This window comes from Emys orbicularis, chromosome 2, assembly GCF_028017835.1.
Source record: "Emys orbicularis isolate rEmyOrb1 chromosome 2, rEmyOrb1.hap1, whole genome shotgun sequence".
NCBI classification, from domain to species: domain Eukaryota; kingdom Metazoa; phylum Chordata; order Testudines; family Emydidae; genus Emys; species Emys orbicularis.
The window spans coordinates 26098379-26121676 of record NC_088684.1 but is presented as its reverse complement, the minus strand read 5'-3'; the positions used below and the strand labels follow the sequence as shown (position 1 = coordinate 26121676).

General features: G+C 39.3%; 1 protein-coding gene across 1 annotated transcript in view; it reads right to left on the bottom strand.

Moving 5' to 3' along the window:
- EXT1 (exostosin glycosyltransferase 1) overlaps nt 1–23298 on the bottom strand; it is a 245032-nt gene that overhangs the window by 139813 nt on the left and 81921 nt on the right. The window lies entirely within an intron of this gene.

Genomic DNA, 23298 nt, shown 5'->3' with positions numbered 1-23298 from the left:
TTTTAATAAGAAATGCATTTTGGCTTTTCAGCAGATTATATTACAGTTTTATTAGGAAGCGGGCCCCACTCAGATCCAGGCACTCCCTCCTTAAACCAGCTGCTGAGAAGGGAAAGCATGCTGGGATTTCTGCCAGGATATCTTTCTATCTAAGGTACTTTTATGGCCCAGTCACTATAGTATCTGATCGCCTCACTGTTTGTTTAGAGTCAGAGTTTAACGCCAGAAGGGACCACCAGATCATCAAGTCTGACCTCCTGAATATCACAGGCCATTAACATCACCCTGCACCCACACACTAAACCCAACAACTGATGTATTTCTCCTCACAACACCCCTGTGAGATAGGGAGCTTTATTTCCATTTTACAGATGGAGAATTGTGGCTCAGCAAGACTAAGTGACCTGCCCAGGGTTACACAGGATGTTTGTGGCAGAGCAGGGATTGAACCCAAGTCTCCCTTGACATGCCATTCAAAATCAGACCAGGGATCTATCTAGTCCCATATCCAGTCACTGACAGTGGCTGGTACCAGATGTCTCAGACGAAGCTTCAAGAAAAGCTGCAACACGAAGTTATGGGATAACGGGGCCCTGCAAGGACTCTCCTAATCCCCAGTAGTTGGAGGTTGGCTTATACCCTGAAGCATGAGGATTTATATCCTTCCAAACCTCTTGCTCATTTTTAGTGTTTACTATTCTAACTGGATATTCTGGTTGCCCACAGGCATCCCGCTAAGTTCTAGACCTCTTGTCAGCTTCACTTTGTGGCTTCTTGGGAAAGGGATGTAGCAGCAGCAGTGGGGATAGAGGAGCTGCCTGCCTGCAGACTCAGGCAGAAGCCAGTGCGTTGTTTTGTGCCAGCATCTCATGTGAAAGGCTATCTTTCCAATTATAATGGATAGAAATTTCTTTTAATGAAAGCTTTAAAAAATTGGGGGAAATGTACAGCTTGATCCCCCTTTCTTCTGCCTCCCATTTGCCAAGAAGAGCATTCTACTCACCACTAGCAAGAGGAATCTTTTTCCCCAACCCTTGCCCTTAACTCATAAACAGAACAGACACTGCTATGTCTCATTATAGCCTGCACAGACACACGGTCATGCTGAGAGGGCAGTCCCATGCAGAGAAGCACACAACAGCAGAAGGAGCAGTTGTCTGCTAGTTTCTCATAACAACAGAACTGCTCTTCATGCAATACGAGGGCTGCTTAGAATTTTCATTTTTAAGCCCTTTTCCAAGGGCTAATAAATCTGGACATGAACATTTGTTACAGGCTGAATCATCACATGCAAGGTTATATGTAGCAGTATATTTCCCCTCATTAAACTAGAGCAATGGCAGTGATTCTATAAAGCTATGAGATTGTTCCATTGTAAGTTTAATTTTAGCCACCCAGCTCTACACTTCCCAATAAAAGTACATTTCAGCCCAAATTTAGCATGCTTAGTTTTGGGTCAAGAACATTTATTTATTTGGGGACGGGGGGGGGGGGGGGGCGGGAGAGGGAATTTGAGATTAATTGATCAAGTTGATTTTGAGTTAAGCATCTGTCTCAATTCCAACAAGTGGAAATAAAGCTACTTTTCCTCCAACTTTTGTGTCCACTTATATTTAGACTGACAGATGTCTGCAGGTCATAAAAGAAAATTGTGTGTTACTTTCTATATGCAATAAGAAAGGATGAGTCAGGGACAAGGGCATAGCTGAAGTGCGAGTTTTCTCACTTATTCTGATGTTTGTTTCTCCAATAGTCTAATAATTAGAGAGGAATCCATTTTCAGATAACAAATTTAGATTCAGGCAAAATATGACAAGTTTGGCTTCAGATAAGCCTTTGTGAACAAAAATATCATGATCTGCTTGTATGACTTAAAAATACACAGTTTGGATATAGCTGAAACCCAGGCAGGAGACATTTGGATAAAATTAATAGGTTACATATACATTTTAATTCACTAAAATTTATCCTAAATAAAATTGTCCCCTTGCTCATCCTTAGTTGTTATAATGTGCAATTATTTCAAATTTTAACAACCTTAATAAATGCTTTATGCATCCTTGGACATTGCTCATACAGTTTTTTTAATGAATTTAGATCTAATGAAGGTGCCAAATTAGCAGCACAGTGAACCTTAAGACTTTTGTATATACCCAGAGATCAAGTGCAATAAGTTACGCTAGGCTGCCTCGTGCCAGTGTCTGACTGCATACCACCACAGATGCTCAAATACCATGGTGATGAGGGCAGGATAAGAACCTGAATAGTACAAAATGGTATGTATTGGTCCTAAGCAAGAGAGGGCCTTCTATGGACACAAAATGGTACAGTACACAGCTGTGCTGCGGTAGCGTTTTAAGTGTAGACATAGCATAGAGGCAGGCACAACTTTAGCATATGCTATTAAAGTTCCCTCTGTCAGCGTACCTCATTCCCGTCCTGCAATACTCCTGAGATTTCAAGCCTGGAACATTAGGGCAGATACTGCCAGTAGTGCTGTTAACAAATATCTGCAGAGGACAAGAATGAGACCAGCAAGCACTGTAAATTGCTCTGACCTTAGCAAGATCTGAATTTAAGTTTTCAGAGTGAAAGATCAGTCAGCTCCTTCATGTGATGCATCACCTACCTATTTTTCAATACAGATGTTATATAGCAAGGGTGGCCAAACTGTGGCTGACGAGCCATATGCAGCTCTTTTACCATTCAAGTGTGGCTTGTGGAGCCCCGCATATTCCCTTCATCTCCACCTACCAGCCGGGGGCGGGGGGGGGGGGGGACGGAGGGACGGAGGGAGCTCTACCTTGCAACAGGGTGGTGGGGTAGGAGCGTCTGTCCAGTGGGGATGGGGGGGGGTCTCGGGGCTTCTGCCCAGCAGGGTGCACCTGCCGGGGCTTGGGGCTTCAGCAAAAGCAGGCCTGAAGCCATGAGCCCCATCAGGCGCCTCCAGTGGGCCTGAAGCCCTGAGCCCCATCAGGTGTGCCCCGGCTCTCGAACTTCTGAACATTGTCAGAGGATCAGTAAATTTGGCCACTTCTGTTACGTAGATAGGGAGCCACGTTCTGCTCCTGATTTGCTCCATGGGCAATAATGACTTCAATGACATTATGGAGGGTAAGTTAGGACAGAATTTCACCCACTATGCACAATTAAGTACTTACCTACCAGATCATAATGTCTGCAAAGGATTCTGTGTATTCTAATGACTCGCCATGAAAGATTATTCCATTTATTATTAACTAGAAACTACAAAAACAAACGTCAGGAATACAAAGTCTGAGATGTTTCAGAGTAGCAGCCGTGTTAGTCTGTATCCGCAAAAATAACAGGAGTACTTGTGGCACCTTAGAGACTAACAAATTTATTAGAGCATAAGCTTTCGTGGGCTACAACCCACTTCTTCGGATGAAAGTCTGAGATGCCACTTTCACTCGATTCATGTTGTTACACTTCCCACTTCTCTGCTCCCACAACACAATAAATTTACAGATAGAGTAGATACTGAATGAATTGGCTATACTGTCTTTGCTTTGGTTTTTCCCTGCTTCTGACTGTGTGTGTCACAACCTTCATGTTATCCACACACAGCTGTTTTGTACTCATTTAGCCATGGCTTCCATTGTAGAACGTAATTATTTATTGCTGTATCTCTAGCCTTAACAGTTTTTGTAAGGCTGAATAGTCCATGAAATAATCAGAACGAGACTAGGAGAAAGGTTGCAGTGAGTTGTAAATCTGAAAAGAATCTCTGTATGTCTTTGGGTTTGGGATGGGAAAGAAGTAGCAATGTAATTCTTATCCTGTCACGTGGATACTTCATAATTATTAAAAGGGGTTAAATTCGGTACTGTTGGCAGTAGCTATTTAGAACATAAAATATACTGGGAGTCTTATAATTACTACTATAGTTGTTCAAATACTAAGTGACCCAACTTTTAAAAATTAAATATTAATCCCCAAACAACAAACCACTGTAAACAGAAGTCTTTCAGTTCCATCCTTCAGGCCATTTTTCATCTGTCACTTTTCACTTCAAAGGTTATTTCTTAAAACTAAATAAAATATTTACATTATCCAGTATGAGGCAAGCAACAAATTCCTCTCCCACTTCCGCCACACAGATTTTAAGAGACTGTCTATAACTTCCCCTTTTTCCCCCTGTTAAAAGTGGTGAATATTAGTGCTCATTATTACCAACATTGAAAATGGACACGAGACAGTCCAAGGTCAGGCTCAAATTAGATGTTGACTGGTTTGGTCATTTCTTGCTTCATCAATCTTGAATCTTGTCCCAAAACATCAGCTTTAAAATCAAAGCAGCTGATGTGATTTTTGTCCTGTATCAAAGATTATTAAGAGTTTACATTTAGGTCCAAACCTGCATTGAGGACTGCACAGGCACACCCCCTGCCCTAGCACAAAACCCCTTTCAGGTGCTGCATGCAAAGCATTCCTGAACCTGCATGGATCTCCGTGCAAGATCTGGGTCTTAGCCATTTCTTTTTATACAGTCAGTATGCTCACATATAGCATTACTGAGCCACTTCTATTCTCTGGATTTAAATCAGTGCAATTAAGAATAGAATTTAGCCCATGCGTATCATGTCCATAAATAGATCTTGCAACATTCGCTATCCAAAAAACAAACCAACCTTACTCATCCACACTCAAGAGACTTGATTCTGCTCCATCTGAAGTCAATAGGTATTTTGCTATTTATGCCAATCAAGGCAGCAGTGGGCCCAAAGTGTGTGTTGGTGCTAGCTCTATCTGGAGCTAAATACTGAATTATTGTCAGCACTAAATATGCAAAATGAAAAGTACCATAAAAGTGCTAAATGTTGTTATATCAATCTAATTCCTGCACATTTGCTGGAGAAAATCACCTTTGTAAAGGTAAAATTCTCCTCTCAGTTACCCCTGGATAAATACAGTGCAACTCCAATGACTTCAGCGGAGAGCAGAATTTGTCCATAATTGAATGCATCAACTTGGAAAAAGTGATTTCTGGGTGGAATTTATTCCCAGATATTTCTCATCAATTCCCTAAACACTGGGAAACTGACCCTGAAGATTGACCAGACAAATTTTTGAGCTTCCAAACTCTGTTTGCCAGTACAGGAATTCTCTGCCTTCATAGAAACAGACCGGAATGAAAGGATTTTTTTTTTTTTTGTGAATACATAATAAGAAAAGATGCTAAAAGCCCTCAAATAATCAGTGGTAAATAATTCACAAATGATCTCTTTCATTGTAAAATGTCACAATACAACCCCACCCATAGCATCACCACTTTAGGTGGGATTGGGAAACCACTAGATTTAATTCACCATCTAACAAATATAGCCTCCTGGATGGTAATTGGTGCCAAAGGTACCTAATGGCAGGAAATTCAAGAAATATTCCTACCTGAAAAGGAAAATTAGAACTGATCTTCTATTTTTAAGCAAGAGTAATCAGATATAGCTTAGATTTAAGGACGGCATTTGAAAGCCGACGTTAAAATGAGAAATCCACAAAGCAAATGAGTATGTTCATGAGACGCCAGAGTGTGCTGAAATTCCATGAATACAAATGTATTTCAGTTTAGGCACTGGCTGGCAGAGGACCACCCAAAGTTAGCTGGAAAAAATAACTTTGAAATGACTTACACTGGTACTTTTAAAATAACCAAGCTTGTGTGGTGCGGCAGTACATTTGCGAGAAGCGTCATCATCTTACATGCACACAGCAGATTAGAGAGGAATAGCCCCATCAAAAGATAACCTAGAAAGCAGCACTGTGTTCACAAAACACATCAAATGCAGGAAAGAAGTTGTCCCTCCTCTTCAACGGATAAAAATCAGAAATGGATCAAAAAAATAAAAAATAAACTATGAAAAAACTTTTGGGATTCAAATATTTAAAAAGAAGCTATTAAAAGCATTTGGGGAATCTATTAATAAATAATAATTTATTATAACTGATAAATTAAGGATGAGATTTTGCTTTATTCTCTTAATAAAAAATATGCTACCAATTTTAATCTGTAACAAGAAGCAGTGCACAACTGAGACCACCCAAGAGAGTATTAAAATCTGGGCACCCTTTAAGTGCCTTCAGCTGGAAACTGAAAACTTAAAAGAAGGGACTTGAATCTCACTTGAGATTTTCTCCTGAGGTTTTTTTGGCCTGAGCAGGAAGATGGTTTATATGCTTTGAGGTTTATTTGTCTTTACAAAGCATACGAGTGAATTAATGACATGAAGCTAGATCCTCAGCCCCGTTTAGGCTGCATTGCAATGACAAATCCCCAGATGTGTCTGAGCTCTCATCGTGTTACAGCATGAGGTCTAATCACCACTGGCTGTACTGCTATATTAAAAGATCAGAGTGGCTGAAATCTGCTTCATTTCATGCTAATTAAGAGCAAATCCTGATTTATCTACTCATGAGAGTAAATTGATTTGAGTGGGATTACTTGCATGAGTAAGGGGGATCAGGACTGACACTAGGCCTCCTGGTAAGATGTCAATGATGCCCCAGCTGGGCAAATTTTGAGCACTCTTGTCATACAAATTTAGCCTCTAACTGATGGTTGGGATAGATGATAAAATAGCCTACCACACACACACACACACACACAAAACAAAACCAACTTTTAAATAGCATGCTTGTTTTGCTATTGTAAATATTAAGATTTGCGCTAAATAGTCAAGAAATCTGATTATAGCAGATAATGATATATTACAAATATTTGTTTTAAAAAAAAGAAGTTTCCAAGGCAGCACCTGCCTTAGGCTTGTAAAAATTTTCCAAAGCAGAATGGATACAGTAATTCAAAAACTTGGCCCAAACCTTCTCTTAGCCCCGATTACTCCATTCCTCAGAGACCAATGCATCTTTTTAACAAAGACATGGTTTATAAGCCTAATATATTATTAGCACTACATTTTCTCCCATGGCTTTCCTAGCTTTCAGGTCCCTGCAGAGAGGCTGTTGACACTTCACATGCACCTACTTTATAGACCCTTTGTCTGACAACATAATCAGCAGAAGCTAGATAACCCCTATATGGAGAGGAAGTTAAGATGGCTCTCAATTCATGGTAGTATGCCTGCAATAACAAAGACTGTAGAGGGCTAGATGACATGCAAACAGACCTTGTATCTATAGACCTTGTATCTATGAATTTCTGCTACCTGAAATTCTTTTCCCACCCCAATAATGATATTATCAAATAAGAAAACAAAGGTTTTGCTACCTTACTGTCATTCTGTAAAGCTGAATATTTCAGATCTGCATATACTGTCTTGTTGGTTTAGCAATGTTTGTATTGAAAAACACTCCTTTTCCACCAGAGGGGTATGTAACGAACTCAGGAACGGATTGCATTCAGACAGCAGTAAGCTGAACAATAAGAAAAGGGGAAATTGTTTTCTATTTGCACATTTTGTTTTCCTTCAGTAAAGCCACAATGTGCTATGCCTCTGGCCTTGTCTGTATGGAGTGTCTTCTTACCGTTTCCAATTGTTACATTACCACCAGTGCAACTTCACTTGAAGGCATGATGCTGGGATATCTAGAGTAGATAAGACATCAATGACATTTTTACCACTGAGTCATCTGGACCTTGCTCTGAAGAGTTACATGACACAGTTGTTAAAAACCGCTGACACCTTGTCTATGCCAGCAGTAGTGTGATGGTGGGAAAGTTCAGTGTAGACACAAAGGTCCTGCTATGACCATTTTCTGCCTACAGATGAATCCAGAAAAACATCACTAACACTATGCATGTATTCTTCCTTGGTGCCCTTTCCTTAGTGGGATAAATTCCACACTGGTGAACCCCTAGTTATCTCTAGATCAGTGGCTTCCAAACTTTATTGATTCATGTAACATCTTCTTAAAAAATTGTTGTGATGTGAATGAATGGAACATCAAGCTGACATACTACCAGTGGTAAAAGTATCACGGTTTAGGAACCCATGCTCTAGATAATTCTTGAACCATTCATCTCCTAAATGTTGCATCAGGTAAAGAGCATACACTCCAAGTTCCCCAGCTCACTTTTTAAGAGGCATCTTAAGTTTCCCCTCTAACAGGCTGCTCAGTACTCTATAGTGTAGTGTTCCTGAACCTTTTTGATACCAGGGACCAGCTTGCTGCCTTCCTAAATTGTCTCAGGGAAATCTCAGGGACTGACAAGGGGGGCTGCCACAGACCTGCGCCAGTCCATTGAGAAACACTGTTCTAGTAGAATAACCTGTCTTGAATTTTATAGGCCTGCATTTTACAGAAAATAATTCATAAGGATGGCCAAAAGGTAGGTAACTGGCTCTCGGCTGCCCCAAATAGCATCAAAATTTAAACTTTTTTTTTTTGCAAAACAGAATTTTAAAAAGTCAGCTTCATTCCAAAAAACAGGATTCCCCACAAAACAATTTCCCTTTTCTCACAGTGACCCCTGCTTATCATCTTGATCAGAATCATCTCATTTTTATATTGCTGTACCTTCAATCTGTTTGTTGTATGCTCTTGTTGGCTCTTAATACTTCGGTTGTAAGCTCTTTGGGGCGGGAACCATCTCTTTGTTCTGTGTTTCTACAACATCTAGCACAAGGAGACACTGATTCCTGGACTGGGGACCCCTGGACACTACTGCAATACAAGTAATAATAGTGTAGCTAATACTTACAGACAATATCTAACTATAATAATATAACCATCTACCTAGAGATATTTATATGGTTCCCATCTCCATAAGATCTGCATGCACTGTAGAGTAAAGGAAGACATTTAAGATGCAGGCAAGCAAGTGGACCAGTAAAAAAATCAGCATGAGCCATCTTCCTCACTGATAATAGTAGAAAGCTGGTGAAAGTGCTAACACCATTCACACAGCACAGTGGACCAGATCCTCAGCTGATATAAAATGGCACAGATCCCAAATTACAGTTCCCAAATATTTCAATTCTTTATTGGGGGGGGGGGGGAGAGGAACAGACGATGTAGTCATATCATGTGTTAACACATTCCTTTCCATTGGTATCTCAGAGGGATGTTAAATAGCAGCTATTAAAGTTGGAAGTTTTTAAATCTGCAAGTCCAGATAACTTGCATCCAAGGGTTTTAAAAGACCTGGCTGAGGAGCTCGTTGGATCATTGATGTTGATTTTCAATAAATCTTGGAACACTGGGAAAGTTCCCAAAGACTGGAAGAACAGTGATGCTGTGCCAATGTTTAAAAAAGGTAAACAGGATGACCCAGGTAATTATAGGCCTGACATTGATCTCAGGAAAAATAATGGAGCCGCTGAAACAGGATTAGATTAATAAAGAATTAAAGAAGGGTAATATAATTAATGTCAATCAGTATGGCTTTATAGAAAATAGATCTTGTTAAAAAAATCTAGTTAGTTTATGCGATTACAAGTTTGGTTGGTAAAGGTAATAAGTGTTGCTGTAATACATCTAGATTTACACAAATTGTTTGACTTGGTATGGCACAACATTTTGATTAAAAATCTAGAACAAAATGAAATTAACATTGCACATGTTAAATGGATTAAAAGCTGGCTAACTGATAGGTCTCAAAATGTAAATGTAAACAGGGAATCGTCATTGAACAGGCATATTTCTAGTGGGATCCCACAGGGATAGTCCTTGATATTTTTATCAATGACCTGGAAGACGACAAAATCATCACTGATAAAGTGTTCAGATGACATAAAAATTGGAGGAGTGGTAAACAATGAAGAGGATAGATGACTGATACAAAGTGAACTTGATCTCTTGGTAAGATGGGTGCAAACAATCAATCTGAGTTTTAATACAGCGAAATGCAATTATAAACATCTAGCCACAAAGACTGTAGGCCATACTTACAGGACGGGGGAACCTGGGAAGCAGTGACTCTGAAAAAGATTTGGGGGTCATGGTGGATAACAAGCTAAACATGAGCTTCCAGTGCAGCACTGTGGACAAAAGAGCTAATGCGATTCTTGGATTCATAAACAGGGGATTCTCGAATAGGAGCAGAAAGGTCATTTTACCTCTATTTGGCACTGGTGTGACTGCTGCTGGAATACTGTGTCTATATGGAGATATACCTATCTCATAGAACTGGAAGGGACCCCGAAAGGTCATTGAGTCCAGCCCCCTGCCTTCACTAGCAGGACCAAGTACTGATTTTGCACCAGAGAAGAGCCACAAGAAAGAATAAAAGATTAGAAAACATAGTATATATAGTGATAGACTCAAGGAGCTCTATCTATTTAGCTTCACAAAGAGAAGATTAAAGGGTGACTTGATCAGAGTTTGTAAGTACCTACATGGTACTTCAATCTAGCAGAGAAAGTTATAATATGACCTAATGGCTAGAAGTTGTTGTTATAGAAATTCAGACTTGAAAAGGCATAATGATGAGGGTAATTAACCATTGGAGCAATTTACCAAGAGTCATAGTGGATTCTCTGTCACAGGCAATTTTTTAAATCAATATTGAATGTTTTTTCTAAAAGTTATGCTCTAGGAATTATTTTGGGACAGCTCTATGGACCTTGTTATACAGGAGGTCAGACTAGATTAGCAAAATGGTCCCTTCTAGCCTTGCAATTTATGAATTCAATGAAGTCTTGCCAAATATATACCAGCTGAGGATCTGACCCAGCAGATAGACTACATGAGTTACTTGTTTCTGCTTCTACCAGCCAAAAGAAGAGAACTACCTGGCAGTTTAGACTTCCAGAGAAATTCTGAAGAGTGGGTCGTTTGGGGCTTGTTGGGGTTTTTTTTGATGGTACGTATGTTAAAAAAATCACACTCCAGATCCTACCCACGACAGAATGCCACAGTAAGATAATGCATTCAGGCACAAGATGGTAAAAGAGTTTCATTGGTTTGACAGACGTCTATATTGAAGGCTAATAAAAGCTGAGTGAATATTGCAAAGCCTATCATAAACATTCCTAAACATAACTAATTACAAGACTGATAAGACTTGGGGGCTGGAGCTCTCGTGTGCTAAATCAGATTATTGTTTGTATTGACCAGCACAATCTGGCTAAATCCCCTGTGCAAACAAGCAGTTTCAGCCAATATCGTCACACTGAGCCAACAAAGTCTTAATTTGCTAGAAGAAATGTTCATTTTACAGTATCTTGTACATCTGGCAGTGACTGAAATGCATCTAACTTAGTCAACAGTCAGATGTAATGAAATACTGCCAGCATTTTTCCACTGGAGAAATTTAGCATTCTGCAGAGTCTGAATCCAAATCTTGAACATCACTGAACATCAGATGTTACTGCATTCATTTTCAATTAAATGGTTTTTGTGTAGTGCTTAAAGATAAATAGGCTGCCCACAAATGTTGTATGTGATAGAAGGTACATAGAAACAGAGTTAAAAAATAAAAAATAGATAAATAAACAAACAAATAAATAAAAGCAAAAGAACTAAGTTTAAGTCTGGGCCAGTGACATTGCTGAGAAAATGCCTTTTCTTTTTAGCATCTCTTTTCTTTAATAACCCTGTTTAATTTCTTCCTGAAAATTGATTGACATTTTTGACATCTGACCTGTACAATCAATTGATGATGCTTCTTTCCCATCTGAAACGTGCTTGAACCTTTTGACGCACATTAGATAAAATCTTCAATATTCGTTCTTTATCTCGACAATATGTTATTAACATTCGCTGTTCCCTTATAGCCCCTTCTTGTAGACTCCAAATCAACCTATACGAATTAACGAACGGCAGATTCCTCCCCTTCCTCCACCCACTCCAATTCTGAGTTCTCTAGGATTTCAGTTTTCAAGAATGTAAAACTGCTCCACATGGCTGCCTACGGATGCACATGGAGCAGATTGGGAAATTTCTCCTTGGCTGATGGAAAACATGACTAATCTGCAATAGGGATGGCTCTAAAATTGACTTGCTCCCCCAGTGGAACAGAGCCATTGGTTGCTAATGTGGAAAGCCCAAACTCCCAGCAACCATGCATATTTTCTGATTCATTCTTTTTGGCACCAAGATCTTTTCTTGTCACTTGTCAGAAAATAATATACTGTATCTTGGGGGTGGGGGGAAATAGCACAGTACCAACTATATTTTATTCTAGTTACACTTTGAAAATCCAACTCTCTCTTCACTTTTTCTGTTAATGGAGAAGGAGGGAGGAGAAGATGATGGACTTTTAGACCTGAAACACCAATTGTGAGATAACGTACTGAAACACCAATATAGAAACAATCAGCCCCAGTCACTGACCCTGATGTAGAAGGAGAAACAGTAGCTTCAACTGATATCTAGCTACAAGTCCTGCTTTCTTCCCTTCCATGGTACCTGTTCTTCTAGAACAATGGGCAACTCAAGCAAGCTCTTCTATTTTGAATTATTTATAGGCTTTTCTATGGTACTTCATATCTTAAACATTCATTAATTTAGCCTCATAACTGCCCTGATAGGAAAGGGAAGTATTAAAAATGGGGGGAAATTTAAGGCAGGGAGAGGTGAAGTGATGTGACCAAAGTCAGCAGCAGAGCAGAGGAAAGAATTTGAGTCTCCTGAGTCCCAGCCTAGCACCCTGGCCACAAGACCATCCTTCCTCTCTTCTCCTTACATTCAGGAAGAGAACCCTGTTCTGGGAAAGATCATCTTCTCCAGAAATAAAGACTGAAAGGTGCAGAACCAGTTGTGAAATACACTCTTCCTTTTAGAACACTTGTAGTAACGCACTGCCTCTGAGTGCCGTCAGAGCATAACCAGTTAGATTTCCCATAGCCTGACATTTAAATCATATTTTTTAATCCAATGAAATAACATAGGCCCAGTTCATCCTTGATTTATGCAGACACAACTTTACTCAAAGTCAATGGAGTTACACTGCTTACACTCAGCCCAAACTGTCCCTAATTATTTAATATTCCTTATTTAGGTCCAACATTTTATCAGAGTGCTGGAATCGGTATTGGGATTACACAGAGGAGGAAAGTTTAATCCTTTCCTTTTGTTTCAAAGGTGTAGGCATAAATGCATGCTAAGTTCAGGAAAGGTAAACAAATCTGATATATGTGTTTGATTGACACAGAAGGCTCAAGGCAAAAAGACCTCTCTGTTTTGGTGGGGGTGGATCCCCGGATCTCTTATTGCTTTGCTATGGGCTGAGAATGAGTCTGCCTCAGTAGATACAGGGCTTTTCCGCTCTGCTTAATGGCTACAGGCTCCTAAGAGCCTTGTCAGTTCTTTCAGTCATCTGGTGTCCCATAGTAGTTTGAGGTGGAGCTTTTCTGTGCCTATAAGAAAACTGCAGGTCTGAGGCCTACAAGGATTCCCTTCCTCAGGCAGCCTTTATGTGCTGAAAAATGGAGGGGGGGGAAGAGGGTGGAGAAGAGTCACCAACTGCTTGAATTGTTCCTTTGTCTAGGCAGCAAGGCCTTAAATGAAAGATTGCCTATCAACTGGGGCTGTGGGAAATGATAATTGGGGCTCAGCCCTAGCCTCATTGTTCTGCACGCATCCACAGCAGCATGTTTTCACAAAATAATCTTTCTGAATTACTTTTCTACCCACCGTTTGTCTAAGACTGTAACCATCTTGCCCTCCCTTTATTTCTGAAGTGCAATGACGCTCTTGGGTTCCGTAGTCCAAAAAAAAAAAAAAAAAAAAAAGACAGCCAAAGCAATGTTTTGTCCAGTGGTTTCACAAAAGGAGATTTCTTGTCAGCTTGCTCCGACAAGACACTCTACATGGGCCTTTAGCAGCATTAAGTCAGGACAGCTCCCAACTTCAGTTTCTTCTTCCTCACAGGCCCCATCATATGCTCTTTGGCCGTGGAAAACTCTTGACCTCTAGCTAGCTGACAGAATGGAAATTTGCATTCTTTAGCTCCCAACGAAGTAGGGAGGATACCCAATGCAATAAGCTTTCAAATGAGCTGGAATTTCCAAATTCCCCCCAAATAATAAGTCATATCTTACTGTCGGGCATCTCTAAATGCACCTTGTCACATGACAAGTGCCATCTTGCTGGATGGTTAGTTGTAAAAATAAGTAAATAAAACTAAAGTGATAGGTTAAAACGGTCGGATTTCCAGATTTGCTGTGCACTCACAAATTCCACTGAAGTCAATGGAATCTGGAGGTACTCAACACCTTTGAAAACCAACCCCTAAATTAATAGTTTTTAATCTAGCTTGTTTTCAATGTGGAAATTTTAATGTGATATTTCTTTGGTGTGTTTAAAGTTACAGGATTTTTTTTTTTTTTAAGATCTAAGTTTGAAAACAATATTTATTTACATCTCAGAGCCACTTACATTACAAATAGAGTTTTGGCCCTTGAGTACAAAATTTCCCCAGATGTAAACTCAGCTGTTCATGTAATTAATCACTCAAGATGACTAAAGTCGAGTTCCAAAAATCCCTATTCTTCAGCTTGAGAAACTAGAAGATGCCAGAGGTTGCGATAGGAATTCTTCAGCAAAGGCGTAGAGCCTAAAAATGTAACCTGAAGTACTGTACCAAATATAGGATAGGCTGCCTTCCCCTCTTGAGGCCTAATTCTGCCCTTGGATACATACATGTGGCACTGTTTGCATTCTGTTGGAGAAGCACAAAGGACATAAACCCCCCGGCCCTCAGTATAATTTAATTTTAATCAAGTCCTGTTATTTTTAAAGCCACACAGACCCACATTATTGTCTGTAAGAAAACTTGCATGTTTTACTGTTAAAATGATCTACTTTTGAAAAAATGTCAACTTGCTCCTGTGCAGAAAGAAGTGAGAGATCTGACAAAATACACTTTCAGGGTAAAAGACAGACCTGTCTATAAAATGCAATTTGAATGAAACTTTGTATAGATCATATGAACTTAATCCTTGGTACTATTTCCAGCCAGGCAACAGTAATGAGAAAAATTCTTCAACTGAAGAGGTGGGTTATTTTCAAGCTGCACTGCAGCCTTTCAGTCTGGATTTATTCTTCCCCAAAATACATTACCCCTACAGAACAAAACTATAAAACTTGTGTTTTTGTCAGGAGCAACTGTTTCATAACCATAACGTACACAAGCACTGTTTGGCTTTAAGACAGTGTTTGTCACTCAAACAGATGTTGCACTGTAAATCTGTCCAAAGAAGATACTTTATTCTCTCTTTCTGGTCAGAGAACAAAGCTGATCAAGCAAAACTATTAGGGCTACATAAACCTTGTAGGAGTTGGGGTGAACGAACTCTTGCAAGATTGTTTGGAAGTTCGAGTCTGAGCAAGCTGAACTTCCATGGCTACCTCATTCACAGTTAGCTGCTTTCTATCCCCTCCCCAAGATTCCATCTCTACAACAAGCCCCAGGGTATGCCCCTGCTCCTTTTTTATACATCTTAAGGCAGGGGTCCTAAGGATTATTGGGGAAGGGGGAGGAGGGATGAGAAAAGGGAGTTACCAACAACAGGAGCTAGGGAGGCTGATTGTGGGGAAGGGAGTTTTCCCAGTTTCCAGCTGCGCAAACCACCTCAAACCTGTATTCACCAACATTTTGAGATGGGCTGACGCTTGTGGACTCATGCGTTCAATACAACCTTTTTTGATGTGACATGGGAATTCTGTGGACAGGCTGCAAAAGCAGCTGTCCTTGGCCAAAATGGCTTAAAATGGGGGCTCACAAATGGGGGGGGAAAAGTGAGGGGGGGAAAAATGAACCCAGAATCCCCAAAATAAGAAAAACGTTGACTATTACACTACAAGAGATATAAATAGTTGAAACTGGGGAAACAACAGCTGCTATGCAGATGGCATTTTCCACATCTTTACTGCCAAACCACACAACTCAGGGCTCCGTATTTCTGTTAATCTTCTTTAGTCAATGATGTGCCACAACAAGCGATTCATACAACTATGCACATGCATTCTATGAGTCTTTAAAGAGCCCTTAGAAAGTTATGGCTCTAGATTTAACTAAACAAATGTTCAGATTAAAGGTAGATGCCATTTAATTATCATTTTAAGGGCTTCCTCTAATTATAGCCTATGGAAATATACTTTATAGCACACTGAGGTTCAAAATTAACAAGGGCCCAAGGCCATCAGTATACAGTACCTCCCAGGCCGTTAAAAATGTATTAGTGGGTAGGCCAATGGGCCCATGCAACAAATAGAGAAGTGATATCTGTAATTATACAGTAGTAAGAAGAGTTACATCCTGAAATGAGCAATAGTAGCATATTGTCCTGACACAATTCTATCTTGGGCTCTCCTTAAACCTGCCAGAGCGAACGTCCTCTAGCAAAAGAGATTTACACAAGTTGTGATTAAACCCTTGCTAATTCTATGGTTTCTGTCCCAGACCCCAATCCCCTATGTACAGCATCTTCTCTGACCAAACTATACAATATTCTTAAATAAACCAATTAATTTAGGCCTGTTTCAAACACTGCACACAACAGTTTATTTGTTAGACTCATAAAACACTAACAGAGATGAAAATTAGAAACAGCCTTCTGCATGTGTGTATCCGGGAGAGGGGGTGGGGGGGAAATAGGTGATCTTCGGTATAGAGTGAATTATAACAGAGTTTTGGACAAGAATAAACAGGACTTTTAAAGTTTTCTGTCTGCACAAAGCTTTTAAAAGAATCCAAAACAGACAACTTTGTTAAGCCATGATTTCCTGTCCTACTTACATTTGGAAAAATGCTTCTTTATGGAGGGTAAAGTGGAAGAGGAGGGACAGATAAATTCATTTCCTTGCTACAGCATCACTCTCCATGTGCAATCACTTGTCAACACAAGAGAATGCTAATGATCGCAGTCCTTGTGTCTAAAGTTCCTTTTTCACAGCATTTTAAGCATCACCACCACACATGCTCGTCAGATCTAATAAATGCAACAATCCCAGGAAATTCCTTTTGGTTCACCCATACTTTACAAGAAAGTCACACAGCTGAAATTCATTTATGCCAAATTCTTTAAACAATATGCAAGAAGCACAAGCTTTGAATAGAATGCTAATTATGGGCAGCCAGACTTTTTTTTAAAGGGTCAGGTTAAAAATTATGGTTCAGTGATTCTAGATCATATTGTCTAGAAGCATGGGAATATGATGGAGTTAAATGTATATCCAGGACACAGAACAACACATGTAACAAGGGTTAATGTAATTTTACCTCTCTATTAAAAATGCCAGACACCATAATTCTCCCAGTGTTTTATTTTCATATTCTGGTTTATCATGTGATACACACATATCAAGTGAAAGGATGCAAATGAAAGGGTATGGTTCGGAAGGTAACACATCATCGGTAACACCTGAGACATGTTGCACATATGCTAATAAGTCGTCCATAGCAGAAGTACTGTATATAATGACTACCTTCACCTATCTGACCTGGAATGGTGCTGATTTAAATAAATAAATAAAATAAATAAATAAATTTAGATGACAGATACATGGATAAACAGACAGTTTAGAGCACTCACAACACCTTCAAAGGAAAGAATAAAGACCTTGGTGAATTTTTGCAAAGTGTGTTGCCTCAAAGCCCTTTTCATTCTGGTTCAGACACGGTATCAGATTTACAATTGAAACCATATTCCTTTCCCTTCTAAACTGGCCTGGTGAATTACTTTTCTGCAACTTGATAAACACCAACTCTTAAAATTCAAATGATGCTTTTCAGATTGACTAGAGATGACTGCAGATAGTAACTGCAAAACCAGAGGATTCATTTCATGTTCCACTCCAAAGCAGCCTGTACTTCAAGATTCCAAGAAATCCTCACCACAGTGTGCGAATGCCCAGTGGAGACAATTCTAATTTTAAATTCCCAACTGAGGCAAAGTCTAACGTGCCAGTTAGTGAAGAAAGCTTTCCGTACCTTATCTTCCTCCATCCTAAGCAAAGGTAGCATGTTGGGGCTTACTTAACACCGGGGTGGGAGGGATGGTTTGAATTCCTAGATCATTCAGTTTTTTTCTTTCCTTCTGAAAACTCTAGCATTCTGACCAGATGCTTGGTGGGAGCAATTCCAGTTCCATCTGTTTGAGAGTTTTAAGTTGTGCAACATAAATTTTACTTTAATGTGTTGTAGCAACAACCTCAAAAGCCCCATCTCATCTTTCAAATGTGCTAGCTCAAAGCCAGCTTTCATATATATTAACACATTAGGTATTATGCAGTACATGTCAGTGCAATGTACAGAGATTTAGCCACACCACTCCCATTAGCATTAATGGTGGTTTCACAACCAAATCCCTGAGTCACGTTGAAAATGTATTTTTGAGAAGTTCAGATCCCATTCCTTCATACCCTATTCACATCTGTCTTATCACTCGTTTTCAAACAACCCATCTGCATCCATTTTCATTAGGTTTCATAAGCTAAATAGATTCAGGTCAGGTCAGTATTTGGATTGAAGGAAGTTACAAAGTGCTAAAGGAAGTGACTCTGGTGCTTCATTAGTGTGAACTCTCTGTTCTGAGGTAATATCGAGTGAGCACTAGAGCTGTCTGAAATTTTCAAAACTAAAAATCTTTTAGCTGAAAAAGTGGCCTTTTTATCATATATAATACACACATGCACACTTACTTTCAGTCTTTTTAAACAAAATGTGGACCAAAAAAAATCAGCTTTGGACTTTTTGTTGTTTTCATTTTTTCATAATCAACCCACCCCATTCTTGTTTATTGGCAAAATGGAAGGAACAAACAAAGGTGAGGGAAAGGGGGACAGAGGGGAAACAAACCAAAAAAAAAATAAAAATGAAAACCACCCACAAAAAATTAAAAATGGATTTTTTTTATCAAAAAGTTTTAAAGCATGAAAACTCATTCCTCTTTGAAATTTCAGAAGGAAGATTATTTTGAAATATTTTTGCAAAAACTAAGATTTTTTTTAAGCCTGCTTCAATCAATACCCCCAGCATGATGTTGACAGGCACTGACCTGCTGTCTTCTAGATGACATATAAAAGAGATAAAATAAAATAAAATATTTTATTTTATTTTATATTACATACATACATTTTATGGAAGCATCACAAGATGGTGCTGTTATATGTAGTCTTCCAAGTTTTTCTTAGCATACAAACAAATGTTCAGTCTTGGTACAAACAAATGTACATGCTGAAGTGGTGTTAGTTTTTGTTGTGCAAGGTTCTATGTAAAGACAGGGGTCCTTGGAGAGGGAGGAGTTGTATGAGCAACAGGAAAGTTTAAACAGAGACAAGGTAGAGAGCAGAGTCAATTTCTGAGGCAGAATTGCTCTCTGGGAACTAGACATTGGGTGCTGGGCTGAGATTCCCAAAAGAATGAATTGCCCTGCATGATGTTTGACACCTTTGTTCCAGGACTCATGTATATGTACAAAAAACAAGTTATAATAGTTAGAATAGTTAGAATATACAGTTATATATAAACAAGTTACATTAGTTAAATATACATAGACTCCAGGTCACCTATTTCTCTTCCACTGGGAGAGAAGTTGTGTGCACATACACACAGTCTCTGTACCATTAATCATCAAAGCTCTTTAGGAATCCATGAATGCATGCAAAAACCTCATCATGACATGGTGTTTATTTTCTTGCAAAATTTTACAGCAACCCATTTTATATCACTATCACAGTCTACAGACTAACTGAAGTCAATACAGTAACCTGTGACTCCGCCATTGAATTAGAACAATGTTTAAGCATCATATACAAAAAAAATAGTCGGATCTGAGACCAGAAACAGTGATTTTACATGCTTCCACCACAGGCAAATATTATCGGTCACATACTAGTCACATACTAGACTGAGCACAAGAAAGCTTGTCATATTCCTCTGAGGTGTCAATGGTAGCAAATGGTACAACAGAGTGGATCTCATTCTTTGATGCTGCTATTGCTTTAATACATTAAGTGTACTGCTACTGAAGTGTCTTTCAGCTCTTCATTATCATTTTTAACAAAAGAACACTAATAGATGTATATAGACTTCAAATACCCCTCCAAAAAAGAATCAGAGAAACTTATGTTAAAAAAGAGGTCAAAATTATGCACAAAGCAATTCTGTGTACTTCAAAAGCTAAAGGAAGTTTTCTTGCAACTTGTCTTACATTTAAAGGCCACACAGAACCCTTTGTTCCTCTGAGATTTTGCACTCCTGAGTATTACATTCCTCAATGAGCTATCAAGCACAAAACCACTGGTTTTTAATGGATACAAAGTCTGCAGTACTGCTGGCTTCAGACTGCCTATGGATATTCTCAATAGCATCTCAGATTAAACAATTAGGAAGCCCCCAAAACCAGGTTCTTCCAGCTGTGGTTTGCAAAGTCTACGGTTTAGTAGGAGCCAAACTTCTGAGGGGATTTGATAAGCTCTAGTGTGAAAGAGCTGATAGCATAGGCAGCAGCCCCATATCCAAAGTGCAACTGGATGCAGTGAAATGGGTAGCGCCAACAGCTATACAGAGGAGGTGATGCAAGAACAACAGAGAGAAACCCAAAACAAGATGAAGTCACAAATTACAATGTCATGGTTTTGCATGTGCACGTGTACATGGAACTCACACTTTTCCCACTGGCTCTTGTTAAAATCAACAATAAAAACTGAGCACATTAGTTTACTGCGAAAGGCTCAACAAGCAGATGGATTTACCAATCCTTCCAGGCTATGAATTTTATTACGAGTCACACATCCCTTCGTTCTCATCCTGACAAGCCTTCCATCCTTTTCAGATGACTTTGGAAGGTACAAAGACAATCCAATAAAATTTTGGAAAAATGCTCAGCCTTCTTTCTCCTCCCTCCATATAGGGGAAAGATTTAGGGGGGAAAAATCTATTATCCTCAGTTGGGCAAAGTGCCAAACCATTTAGTCATTTTTAGCCTGTTTGGTGTTGATAAAAAATATGTTTCTACGTTGTCATATCCTTGTCTTTTGGGAGGGGTGAGAATGGGAAGCTTTTTGCTTCTGCAACACACAAGGATTTCTACACGCATCTGCGCATGCACGCACACACACGCACACACCTCATTCCCTCCAAAAATAGAGATATACCTGTACATATATACATACACAAATGAGGACAGACAGACACCAGGTGTGGTTAAATATTGTATAAGAAAATAAATATGCACAAGATGTTCTATGAAAGAAGAGAGTTTGAACTTGAAACTTCCATTCGTGTATTGCTCCAAGTCTTTTATTCGAGGAACAGATCAGCTCATCTAACACTCTGTTTTGGAGAATTTCTGTCAAATTGACAATCCAATTTCAGCAGCGTACATAAAACTCTGCACAATTATTTAGCACTGTACAGATTTTACATAACTCTTGAAGTTACTGACTTAATTCATTTTCCTTCCAACTACAAGACAGATTAATGTGAAATGAACTAAGACAGGCAACCAAAAGTAATGTTACTATGGCTAGTAAACATGCTTTAAACTGCTATATCAGTAAGCTGCTTAAAATACTCACCATCTTTGTACATTACATTTGCTCAATAATAATTACCTCTCAAACCAAGGATTATGAATATATGTACTGAATATTTCAACACAATACCAAGACAGTACAGGTAGCCAGCGATCTTGAAAGCTGACTTTTTCTTTAATAAGGTGCACTTTAATATTTGCACAAAAAGTTTCCTGTGGAGCTTGCTGATCCAGGAATCAGGAGTTCAAGACAGAACGAAGTGCAGAATCCCTGTTACACAGACACCCCAAGGCATGGAATTAGGATACATATTATATCTGGGGGAAGCAATCAGACCATGGGGTACCTACTAATGGCTGGCTGAAATCACTAGAAACTGACAATGGATTGATCGTCTTCCTAGCCATCAATAAAGGTAGTGCTCAGTAGGAAGAGACAAATATTACTAAGGGAGATACTGTATCTTAACTAAATTAACAGGATCATATTTTCCAGTTACAATGTAATAGAGCAGAAACATTACAATAGAAGGAAGAGGAGCTTCTGTGTACTGTAAAGTTGCTTTAAAACAGGAGGGGAGAAAATATAGCTCCTTGGGGAAAGGACTACTGTTCACTATGCATTTGTACAGCTCCTACTAGAGTGGAGTCCTGACATGATTGAAGCCTTTAGGGTGCTACAGTAATATAAATGTTTAATACTAACTAATGATAATATTAAGAATCTCAAAGTTTAGGATAAACAACAGGCCTCTCCTCACTTTCCTACGACTCTACACCATTCTCCTGCCCACAAGCACAGTAAGGAACCTAATGCAGGATAGACTATGCAACAATTTCCAATCTTGATTTGCTCTGTCTTCCACAAACACAAACTTGCACATCCACGCTCTAACCACCTGACATTGGAGGCATCTGGATTTTGCTCTGAGCTGCCAAGAAGAAGAATGCGACAATCCAAAGAAAGGGCACACTCTCACAGGATTTTGTGTGTATTGGTTTATAGTATTATCACTTATCAGATTGCTTCACTGCAAATGTCACAAAGGAAATTAGGTTAGTTAGGAGTACAGGGATTTTAGTTACTGAAGTTAATTTCTGCACTTCTAGGAAACTCTCCAATAACTTGTCAGAGCTGATCAAGAAAAACTTAACAAAAATAAATAAAAGGACATACATTTATGAGAAAAAACAACTCTGCACTATTAACACCTGTGGTTCCGGGGTGATGGAAAAATACTGAGAGTCCGTACTCACCACTAGGTTTAGAATATCTTTAATCATTACATAACACAGTTAAAGTTTCAGGTTAAGCTTAACACACCTTTTAACTGCAGTTTTAGAACAGACTCAAAAGAATTGTGAAGACACAATCCTACAAGTTTCTTTTAAAGAAGCCAACTTGTATAAATTTAAGAAAGCCCATAAAAGCCCCTACGCATCAAGCACAATTAATCATGGCCTGCACTGCTTCCCAGAATGGGCTTATTTGATAGGGCTTAGAGACAGGGGTTCTCAGGACAATTTTTTTGGTGGCCTCAGAGTGCGGCCACCAAATCTTGCTGGTGGCTGCTCTCACACTTTTTCCTAAAATACTTTATTAGCTTTAGGAAAACCAAATATATATGCACATATACACATCCAAATCATTGTAATTTATTTATTGCTAGCTAATAAGTCCATTGTGAAAAGCGATATTTACAAACATACAAGTATCACTTTTCACAGAAGTATCACTTACTCAGCCCTGCCAAGCCTGGGGACAAATTAAGCCCTGGATGAGGAGCTGGGGGAGGCAGTGGGGACCTAAAGCCTGAAGCCCCACTGCCGGAGCCTGACGCCTGCCAGCGTGCAGCCGGAGCCTGGGACTGGAGCCCAAAGCCCTGCTGCCAGAGCC